The sequence below is a fragment of the Macrobrachium nipponense genome, chromosome 3, assembly GCF_015104395.2.
Source record: "Macrobrachium nipponense isolate FS-2020 chromosome 3, ASM1510439v2, whole genome shotgun sequence".
In the NCBI taxonomy this organism is placed as follows: domain Eukaryota; kingdom Metazoa; phylum Arthropoda; class Malacostraca; order Decapoda; family Palaemonidae; genus Macrobrachium; species Macrobrachium nipponense.
The window spans coordinates 107,767,980-107,780,371 of NC_087202.1; the positions used below are offsets into that span (position 1 = coordinate 107,767,980).

Genomic DNA, 12,392 nt, shown 5'->3' on the forward strand with positions numbered 1-12,392 from the left:
TCCTCTGACCAAAAGTGGACGGAGTCCGTCGGCCTCTCCGACCAGCTCGCAACCTGCTGTTGCCAGGTTCGTGGTTTCTGTTCTAGTTCAGGTGGCCCAAAGCCTCCACACCTATAGTGTGATCTCAAGATTTACTTCATTTTGAATTGGACTCTGAAGAGGCAACATGGCAGCTACCTCGGCAGATGAGTTCTTGGAGGAGTTTATTGAATGTCATAGGAAAGCGAAACTAGGTATAATTAATTAGTTGGAAAAAGCCCATAAAAAACCAAAATATAGAGAAAAGTACTATATTTCAAAGACTGCCGTCTCTCTCTTCAGGTATATGAATGAGGAAAGTTTACAGAAAAGGTGGTATTTATACCAAGAGATCCAACCACAGGTAAGCCAATTTAGGTCACCCCCCCTGATAATCTTCCTTTAATCTTTTTAAGCGTTGGTTGAATGAAAGATTAAAGATTAAAGGAAGATTATCAGCGGGGGTGACCTAAATTGGCTTACCTGTCGATGGATCTCTTGATATAAATACCACATTTTCTGTAAACTTTTCTCATTCATATACCTGAAGAGAGAGACAGCAGTCTCTGAAATATAGTACTTTTCTCTCTATACTTTGGTGTTTTTATGGGCTCCTTTTATTAGATGGAATTCTGTTGTAACAGAACATTTTTACCAGTATATATAATATATATATATATAGTATATATATATATATAATTATATATAATATATATATCTATATATATATATATATATATCTATATATATATACATTGGTCCCCCCCGTATTCGCGGGGATGCGTACCAGACCCCCCGTGAATAGTTAGAACCAGCAAATGGTTTGGAACCCCTATAAAAATGCTAAAAACAGCCTATTTTGTTAGTTAAAACTCAAGAAAAACCCACTAAAAATTTTCATACATGGTTTTTTTAAGTTTTATCACAAAAAGTGCATTTTATGATGAAATTCATCAAAAAAACCAGGAATTTGTGGATATTTACCATAGAAAAATACCGCGAATAATGCAGGGAAACGTTCCCAAGAAAAATCTGCGAATGTGTGAGTCCGCGAATCTGGAGAAGGCGAATACGGGGGGTCCACTGTGTATGTGTATATATATATATATATATATTATATATATATATATATATATATATATATATATAATATATATATATAAGGGTATAATATATATATATAGTATATAATATATATATATATATACAGTAATACCTTGGGTTACGAATTTAATCCGTTCCAGAACCTGCTTCGTAACCTAAAAAATTCGTAACCCACCAAATGGATTTTTCCCATAAGAATGTTATAAAAAGCAAATAATGCGTTCCACCCGATCATGAATAACCATTTCAATTCATATTTTTCCATTTATTTTTGTTCACTAAGGTTGAAAATTCGTGTAGGAATTACATAAAATTATAAAATTGAAGAATGAAATTAAATATAAACACTAGATTTAATATGCATGCACAGTAAAACCTGAACTTTACCTTTGGCGAGTGTGGCTGCTGGCTTGACGGAGACGGGAGGAGGGGAAGGGTGAGGAGGAGGGTTAGGGCTTGGGGGGTGGGGGGAAATCTCCCTCCGTGAACACTTCTGGAAGACTTTCTGGTTCTTTCTCTAGAGAGCACCGTTCACTACGATCACTAATTTTACGCTTACGCAACACTCATGTTGTCTTTCACAATTTTGAAAAAATATTTTTCTATGAGCAAATTTTCTTAATACATCGTCGAGAATATAAGGCCGTTGTTTCGTCATACTGTGACACCTTTTGATGCTTTACTGGCTTTAATTTCTTCCTTTTTCTTCAAAATAGTGCAGATCGTTGATTGCGACCGCGCTTGAAGAATGCTGGCAATGTCTTTCACGCACTCGCCTTTATCATGCATTTGGATAATTTCCTTCTCCATTTCGACTGTAATCATCTCCTTCTTTCTTATGCTTTCCTTCTTGCTGCTTGCCTTCGTCATCTTGGAGCCATTGTCTTTAGTATTTGGGTAATAGTAATGTATAAGCACTATTACGGAAACACAACACGTGCGCAATCACTAAGCAAATTTGAGAGCGTAATCACGGACAGATGCGTTCAATCTTACCGCCAGCGAGATATTGAAAGAGTTATGGTTTAAAAAGGGTCAAGGGATGCGTAGGAGGAAGTCACGTGACCCTCGTTAAGTTTTGGCCGAAAAAATGCGTTCGCAGATCCCACGCTCATCCGATGTAAACAAAGCAGGCGTTAAGTTTTGGCCGAAAAAAATGCGTTCGCAGATCCCACGCTCATCCGATGTAAACAAATCAGGCGGCCCTCCCATGATGGAAATTCGCGCATTCGTATTCCAAGTGAAATTCGTATTCCAGAATGAGGTCGTCACTTCGTAAGTTAAAAAATTCGTATACTAATCGGTTCGTAACCCAAAGTATTACTGTATATATATATATAGCTATAGTATATGATATTCATTTATGCCTACTGGGAAGCAAAAAAAATTCACTCAGAAATGAGTTAAATTATGGCAAAATAAACTCATATTCCCCTTCAGCTTATTTCCAAATCAAAATATTATATACATACATACACACACACACATACATATATATATATATATATATATATATATATATATATATATATATATATATATATATATATATATATATATATATATATATATATATATATATATATATATATATATATATAATACTTTGATTTTGAAATCAGCTGATGGGCAATACCAGTCTATTTCGCCATAATTAACTCAATTCTGAGTGAATTGTTTTATTGAAAATGGTATATATATATATATTTATATATATATGAATAACTTGATCACGAAGTATATAAAACGTGATGCTATGTATAAATAAAGGTTTTTGCCACAAAGGAAAAATGAAAAGCAAGATAGCCAAGCACTTTCAGTCTAGTGCGACCCTTTACTCAGGCACAACTGATCATACAGAGGAAAAACATGGTCAAAGTTGGCTTAATATCCAAACTGACATTACAAGATTAGCAATAAGGTCAATTTCACTCTACAGAAAAGAGGAAACGCCCAAGGGCAGGATAAGCGAATTTTTAGGCAGCCACACCTTGGAGGATCACACACGTGTTCAACAGATGATTCATCCAGAAAACAATACATTTTGAAAAAACAAGGAGGCGTAAACAACTTCTTACCATGAAATTTACAAAAATGTTCCCCCAAAAAATTATTAATGAAAAGACGAAAAAAAGGGATATAAATATATCGAGCAAGAGAGAGAGAGAGAGAGAAAGAGAGAGAGAAATAAAAACTATATACATGTGGGACTAATTAATTAGTAGTTCATTTATTTTAAGGTCCTTCATAAACATTTTACAAATATACGGGTCCAAATGGTACAATCCCAGACTAAGATTTAGGTTGTTTTTATTAGTGATTTGTATAATTGCTGATTCCAGTAAATTTCTTGAAACAATCATTAGATCTAGCAATTACAGAGGTATCGCCCCAATTAATACAATGAGATTTTTCACTAACAGTGCATTTGAAGTCTGGGCTGTTCTAACTGAATACATATGCTGCTTGATACGTACACATAAATTTTTACTTGACTGTCCAACGCAAAAAGATGGGCAATCTTTACAAGGAATTTTGTAAATGATGTTATTTGTTGCGGGACTATTCTTCAGGGGGCCGGCCGGCTAATGCCGTTTTTTAACGACAGGACTTTGACATTCATACCACTTAATAAGGTGACTTGGGACATCTCCAAACCGCATATGATTTTCGCCTCTGACCTTCGGTTTTGTGACGCCAGGGCAATTTATCCCGAAAATAACCATTTTTCAAATTCTATCTCCTCCTTTGATATTTAATATTAAGACCTTGGATTACTACCATATATAGACCTGATGTAGACCTCCAATCAAATGGAGAGTTTTTTTTCTAAAAGTCATTTTTTTGCTGGATATGAATTTTTCAATATGGTAAAAAAATAAACCCTATAAATCACGAGAAAAAAATTTATAAAAAAACGACGAAACAAAAATTGGAAAAAAGGGCTCTATTTGATTGTTCTATAGTCTTTCTGAGTTATATACCAAAATGATATTTTCATGATAAAATAAAGTTTCACATATACTTACCGAACAGTTACATAGCTTATAGCTTCTTACCTACGGCAGTCGAAAATTCAAATTGTTGGCGCCAGCGGCGTTGCTATCTTAATATAGGTGATACAAGACGCCCACATCCGGGAACCCTGGGTACTGCTAGCCTTCTACCGTCAATTTTCGTTTAGCCGACACGTCCATCTGTGGGGAGGTGGGTGGGCTTTGATTATGTAACTGTTCGGTAAGTATATGTGAAACTTTATTTTATCATGAAAATATCATTTTCACATAAGTGACTTACCGAACAGTTACATAGCTGAATCCAAACTACCCGGAAGGGGGGTAGATGGACTACATAAAAATGACAGTAAGACCACAATTAAACAGCAAATGTTGCAGTACCCTACCTTGTGAGAGAGCAGCTGCAGGAGAATACTGCCTCTGGTTGGCGCTCTCATCACTCGTAGGAGACGTGGCAGTATAGGCCCAGGGTCGTCCCTACTTAGTGGGATTTTGTAACCATGGACAAGACCGTGGTTGACAAAATATTAAAAAACAGATAATGCCCTTGCCCTGGGCTTCAGAAACCAGATAAAAAAACAACAGACCATCACCTATACCAAAAATAATGACATACTCAAAAAGTAATAAATAAGATCTGGAGGTTCTCCAAAGTACTATGAGCCCCGCTCCGTCTGGCCCCACGACTCAACAACCTATAACAAGGCGAGGAGACAGTAGAGGATAGAAAGTTCCCTATGTTTCCTTTCCCAACACCATGCCCGCTACCGACAAAAAGGACCCAATTTACAACAACTATCATAGGTAGCCTCTACATTCTTCAGGTAAAATGAGGTGAACACAGATCTCGATCTCCAAAACGTAGATTGAAGAATCGAGGAAAGCGACATATTGTGCTTGAAGCTTAAAGATGTCGCCACTGCACGTATTTCATGTGCTTTCACCTTAAGCACATTTAGAGTCTGATCTTGGACTTGAGAGTGTGAACTCCAGTATCAGACTTCTCAAAAAGAACGAATAGCGTTCTTGGAGAGGGGTTTTGCAGAATTCTTAACCGAACACCAAAGTCGGTCGGAATTACCTCTAACGGATTGTGTCCTTGACAGGTAACATTTCAGAGCTCTGACAGGACATAGTAAATATCTTCGTCCATCGGACCCACTATATTAGATAATCCCTTAAGTACAAAAGATTTAGGCCATGGGTTAGAGGGAGATTCGTTCTTTGCTAAAAATCTGTTAACAAAAGAACAAACCGCATTACGATTTTTGAACCCCACCTCTTTGTGGATGGCTTGTAACTCACTCACTCTCCTGCTGTAGCCAAAGCGAAGAGAAAAAGTGCCTTCCTCGTTACATCTCTCAAAGACGCTTCACAGAGTGGCTCGAATCGTGAAGACATCAGAAAAGTTAAAACTACGTCCAAGTTCCAGTCTACACTATCCTTCTTGGATACTTTTACTGTATTAAAAAGATTTAATTAAATCTCCAATATCCTGGTTAGAGGAGATGTCAAGCCCTCTATGCTTAAAACACTGAGGACAGCATAGCTCTGTACCCTTTAATTGTCGATACCGACAAGTTCTTAACTTCTTTAAGGTACAGCAAAAAATCAGCTATTTCTGTCACCGAGGGTTTTAGAAGACGAGAAATTATGTCTTCTGCACCACGTCCTAAAGACTCCCCACTTTACTTTGATTGGTAAAGCTTGGCAGAAGAGCTTCTTCGACAGTTAGCAATAGCCTCTGCCGCTCTACGAGAAAACCCCTTAGCTCTGACGAGTTTCCGGACAGTCTGAACCCTGTCAGTGACAGAGCGGACAAATTCTGATGATACCTGTCGAAGTGGGGCTGTTTGAGTAGCCGAGGATACTGAGGAAGAAGTCTGGGATGGTCTATAACCAACTTGAGAAGGTCTGGAAACCACTCTTTCCTGGGCCAGAATGGTGCTACCAACGTCATTGACACATTTTGATGTGAGAGGAACTTGTTCAACAACCTCTCTGATCATTCCAAAATGGGGGAAAGCGTAAAACGTCTAGACCCATCCAATCCTGAAGCATTGCGTCGGTCTTCCAAGCAAGAGGATCTGGAACTGGGGAACAAAAGATCGGAAGTCGATTGTTCCTCGACGTGGCAAACAGATCCACTGAAGGTCTTCCCCAAAGTTTCCACAGTTCCTGACAAATTTTGTCTTGCAATGTCCACTCCGTGGGAAGAACTTGGTTTACTCGACTGAGTTCGTCTGCCAGTACATTTAACTTCCCTGTACAAACCTCGGAACGAGGGAAATATCCCGATCTTGAGACCAGAGAAGGAGATCTTCTGCGACTTTGTTGTTGAGGGAGAATGAATGGGTTCCTCCCTGATTCCTGATATAAGATAGAGCGGTGGTGTTGTCGGAGTATACTGCCACTCTCTTTCCCCACGACCAAAGGAGCGAATGCTTGCAGACCGAACCAAATCGCCTTCAACTCCTTCATGTTGATGTGATTCAACCTCTCTTTCTCTGACCATAATCCTGAGATCTTTTAGGTCCCTAGGAGAGCTCCCCAACCTCTGTCCGATGCGTCGGAGTATAATTCTAGATCTGGGTTCCTTAATGTCAGGGAGAGACCCTCTTGCAATCTTTCCCTCGACATCCACCATCTCAAGTCGTTCTTGATCTCTTCCGACACTGGGAACGAATACGTGTCTGGTTGAGACTTCCGACACCAACTCGCTTTGAGATAAAACTGAAGAGATCTCATGTGAAGACGACCCAACTTTACAAACGTCTCTACTGATGATAACGTCCCTAGAAGACTCATCCATTCCAAGGCGGAGGAGGACTGACGATTCAGGAATTGGCTCACTTTTTTGAGGCAAGATTCTATTCTTTTCGGGGACAGAAAAACCCGAAAAGTCTGAGAGTCCAGAATCATCCCCAAATAGGGGATCTTCTGGGACGGCACTAATTGAGACTTCTCCAGGTTGATGAGAATTCCCAATTGACTCGCTAATGACAGTGTCTTCCGTAAATCCTTCACGCACTGTGTCCTCGAACCCGATCTGAGAAGCCAGTCGTCCAGGTAAAATGCTGCATTTATGCCCAACATATGCAGCCATTTCCCAATGGAGCAAGAACACGAGTAATACTTGAGGGGCCGTCGAAAGGCCGAAACAAAGGGCTCTGAATTGATACTCCTCCCTTCGAACACAAATCTCAGGAACTTCTTTGAACTCTGGTGAATCGGGGACATGAAAGTAGGCGTCCTTCATGTCCAGGGACACCATCCAATCGCCTGGGGCGAAGTGCCGACATCACAGAATGATTTGTTTCCATATTGAACTTTGTCTTCAGCACAAAAAGGGGTTCAATGCGCTTACATCTAGCACTGGCCTCCAACCTCCCGAGGCTTTGGGAACTACAAGAGTCTGTTGTAGAATCCCTGAGAACTGTCGAGGACTTCCTCTATTGCTCCCTTCTTGATGAGTGCATTGACCTCTGCTGCTAAAGCCAAAGCTCTCTCTGATCCTGGAGAATATGCTGTTAAGCTGATTGGTGTATCGGAGAGAGGAGGATCTAAAACAAAAGGAATCGGAGTATCCCTCTCGAAGAACTTGAACTACCCATTGCTCTGCACCTCTTCGACTCCATTCTTCCCAAAAAAGATGGAGTCTTGCCCCTACTTGCACGTGAAGGAACGGCTTCTCACTTGTCCGAAGGTTTTGGGGGGAGGTTTCTTTGAGGACTTGTACTGTGTACGCAAATTAGTCCTGGGTCGTTGCCACTTTAGGTTTATTCCCTCGAAAGGGATGCTTCGGAAGAGGAGAAGACTTAGCTCCTGTCGGAGTAGGCTCTTTCGGACGTCTGGAAGACTGAAGAAGGAGATCATTAGTAGATTTCTTTTCTAAATCCGATAGAATTTGTTGAATGGTTTCTTCAGGGAAAAGATGAGATTTACAGAGAGGAGCAAACATGAGAGCCGACTTCTGGTTATTAGTGACTCCTTTAGACACGAAAGAACACCACCTTTCTCTCTTCTTCATCACTCCCATTGTGAAAAGGGCTGCTAATTCTCCGAAACCATCTCTAACAGCTTATCCGCACAGGACAGAACTCCTAACAGTCTGTGGCAAAATCTTCTTCTAAAGACTGACAGTCTTCAATCTTGCGAGCTAAAGAGGCAATAGTCCAGTCTAAAAAACTAAATACCTCAAATACTTTAAAAATATTCTTCACTAAATGGTCCAGATCTGAAGAAGAAAAACCAAAATTTTAGCTGACGAAAAAGCTGCTCTTCGGTGTGAGTCCACTAAACCGGAGAAGTCTCCCTGGGAGGAGGCAGACACTCCCAAGAAGGAACTTCTCCAGTTGCGTAGAAGCGATACGCTTTACTCTGAAGCTTAGAAGGGGGTGGGAAAGCAAACGAAGCCTTACCTGTTTCTCTCTCAGAAAGCCACTCTGTGACTCCTTAAGGGCCTGCTTCGAGGACTGAGAAAGAACCAGTTTAGGTAGACACGAATACGCTGTCTTCCTATCTTTAACGAACATTGAAGGCGGTGAAGACGGAGAAGCAGGTTCAAAGTAATCTGGATAAGTGGACAGGAAAAAAAAAATTTAAGAAGACTCGAATAAGCCGACGAATCCTTGTCATCTTGATCCAAAGCTTCCTCTTCAGACTGCACGGAAGCAGAGTCGAAATCAGGCTTATGTTCTACCCCGGTGGAGGATTTCAACAAACTCATAAGATCCTGGAAATGCTTCATAAATGGAGCTAACACTGTAGAAGTCGATGGTCTTTCAGTCGAAGAACGATTCTTTCTAACAGGTGAAGTCTCCGCACCACGAGTCGACACAGGCGAACAACCAGTCGAAATTCCTATCGACTCACGGCGAGGGGAGTCGAACAAAAGACGAGCGAATACGCTTCTCTGGACAGTAATACGGAGTCGAACGAGGCGACCGGGCCGAAACTGCGACCGAGACTCCGCTTGGGAGAGTCGAGCGATCGTGAATTATCACAAAGTTTAGTCCGAGAGCATTGCTTTTAACCGAAAAATGCTGAACTGGCGGAGGAGATTCACAAAATATCATCCTCCGGAGCAAAACTACACGAAGGTTGAGGACTCCAATGCCTTCTTAGACTTCTTAACAGGAGTCGGTGACGAATCACCCGCAAGAATCGAATGTCTTTTTAACGGTTTTTCGAACGTCGAGACACCAAATCACCTCACCTTTTGCGCACTGGCGATTGCACTTCCGAATCAGAAGACAGACGAGAATCACAAACACTAACACCTTTCCACATCTTTTGGACGACACCCCGCGAGTCGACGGAGTGGAGTCGACGGCTGACCGGGGGTGGGCAAACTCCCCCACAGACTCCTTCCGACCTCCGGTATGTCTCTCCCGGTTGCGGGGGTGACGGGACAGTGACCTTCGTCTGGGAGTCGAGGGGGAACGGACAACCGCCTCCTCAGGCGCAACATTAACACTTGCACTGCTCTAGATTTCACTGTACTATCTACGAAAGCTTTAAAAGACATTCCTAACTTCATAACTGATTTCAGCTAACACTTCGAACTTTTATCCATCTTAGACTCAAGCAAGGCAATGGTGTTGGGTTCGGAAACATGGGCAACTGAACAGGGGTAATCAAAGGAGAAGTAGGAGGACTATTGGTGGAGAAAATATTCTCTAATAAAGGAGAGGCAAGAGAAGACTTATTTGTCTCCGAAGGAACAGGAGTAGTTTCTAACCTATTCTTACTACAGCCCTAAGAGCTGCCTTCCTCTTCCTCTCTTTCTCCATTTTCTCAGCATGCGATCTAACCGCCTTCCATCCCTGTTCATCCAATCTTTACATTCATCACATGTCACATCCATACCATTACAATTTTGTCCTCTGCATTAGTGCACTTAGAGTGCGGATCGTGACATAACTTAGCTAATCTTGTTTTGCAGCCAGCGCTGCAAAACCTTACAGCAGATGAACTAGAATCTGACATAATTAGCAATAATGACGAAAAACTGAATAGAGATAGCTAACTGGCAAGAAAAAACCAAAAACTTGTACACTCACCAAAACAAAACCAAAATCCAAAATGGCGACGCAGGAGTACTGCAGCGAAAATCTCACAGGTGTTACCCCGTGAGCGCAGAAACGAAAATTGACGGTAGAAGGCTAGCAGTACCCAGGGTTCCCGGATGTGGGCGGGTCTTGTATCACCTATACTTAAGATAGCAACGCCGCTGGCGCCAACAATTTGAATGTTTCGACTGCCGTAGGTAAGAAGCTATAAGCTATGTAACTGTTCGGTAAGTCACTTATGTGAAATTCCAATGTTATATCTTTAAAACTAAGTGAGGAGATAAATTTTGAAGGTCAATAAGTATAGTTGAGATACGGGCGTTCAAAGTTTTCCTTCGTATTTCTATAAAGACATTGTTAATAAAATAATTTGATTATTATGAATGTATATTTCTTTTTTGTGATGAATAAAATAAAACCAATACTATTTTATTTGTCATAATTTAATCATAAATGATGATCCCTTTGCTCAATATATCGTAGCCTGGGGGACTGCTTGAGGCAAGATGGGGCACTCCTTCTACGTAACCCCCTCCTCCCCTTCACTAACTCGGCTTATTACAGCAAATTTTCTTCTGTATGTTAGCGAGATGTTTTCCTTGTATTTTCCTCTTTGGCATGATGACATTCTTGCCAAAAGAAACATAAACAAACGTAAATGCAAGAGAATGTCAGAGGTGAGACTCGAAGGTGTACTCTCTTTTTACAAAGACAATTTAATAAATCATGATTATTATGAATTTCATATTCCATTTTGGGTATTAAAAAACCAAAACTATGTTATTTATCATAAATGAAGATCTCTTTGCTCAAAGATCGTAGCCTTGGGCACAGTGTGACGTGTGCTGTCAGGCAAGAAGGGGGCGTTACTAAGCAACCCTCCCCTCTCTCTTCACTAACTACACGTATATTATGATATTCTGTAGTAATACTTGAGCGGATTTTTCTTGTCTGTATGTTAGCAAGATGTTTTCCTTGTCTTTTCCTCATTGGCATGATGAACTTCTTGCCGAAACATACATAAACATACGTAAAAGCAAGCGAATGTCACGAGGTGAAACTCGAACGTGAAATCTACTTGAAGTCTATGGTCCAACTGATTCATGATTGAACCAGATACTCGCTTATGCGAGCCAGGGAATCTCTACAGATGCCATTTCTCACAATTTCTTTGCCAATAATTATAAAAATTTACGATAACAGAAGAATATTCATTTTCTTGTACGGATGAATGTTTAGGCTTATTGAGTTTATGTTTACTAATTACCCTATAACTACGAAAGTAAAGGAATTTTGACGAAATATTTCGTATACGTATTCTCAATTGCCATATGAAGCTCCATGAATTTTTTCATGACTTTGCATTTTTCGCCCTATACCACCATATACGTATAGGGGTTCCGGCCGGCCCCCTTAATTAGCATATCTTTAATGGTATTGTTATAAGAAAACACTACATTAACATTAAACGATTTAAATACAGTGGTACCTCGACATATGAAAGGCTCAACTTACGAAAAACTCGAGATACAAAAGCAAATACGAAAAATTTTACGGCTCTACATACGAAAATTGCTCAAGTTACGAAAGGTTGTTGCTGTAAAGTCCCGAGATTCGCCCGGACCACCGAGAACAATTTTAAAACTCGCGCGCCGCCAACTGAGTAAACTTGCCACCATCCTCCCGCTCTCCCATTGGTTCCTGATGCTAGTCACCCCATAAGATCCTGCTCTCCTAGTGGTCAGCATCTACCCCTGTGCTTATGTATTACTATAGGTAAAAAAAGGATGCTGTAAATTGAAAACCTATTTCATATAATACATTTAATAAAAAAAAACATTAGGTAAAGATAGAATAAAGAATAGAAATGAATGGTTATTATACTGTTTGGTAGTTTCAGTAGGTGAAGAGAGATAGTATTGATTTTATGGTTTCAAATCCATGAAAGTAAGGCAAGCTAAGTACATTTTTTGGCATTTCTTTTTCATTACTAGCAACACTATAAAACTTTTTGTGAGCTTTTTGATAACATAAATCAATTATATGAGGTGGGTAGCAGAGATCGTTTCCTAACTTTTTTAGGTACTATTCTATTTCTTGGTCAAGATATTGTGGACTCGTGATACGCAAAGCACGTAGGAACATAGAAGAAAAAATTTACATTTTAATATTAAGATGG

General features: G+C 40.1%; 1 protein-coding gene across 2 annotated transcripts in view; it reads right to left on the reverse strand.

Annotated features, from left to right (window-relative positions):
- Positions 1 to 12,392, reverse strand: part of LOC135221948 (uncharacterized) — a 40,084-nt gene that overhangs the window by 14,589 nt on the left and 13,103 nt on the right. The gene's annotated exons all lie outside the window — the stretch shown is intronic.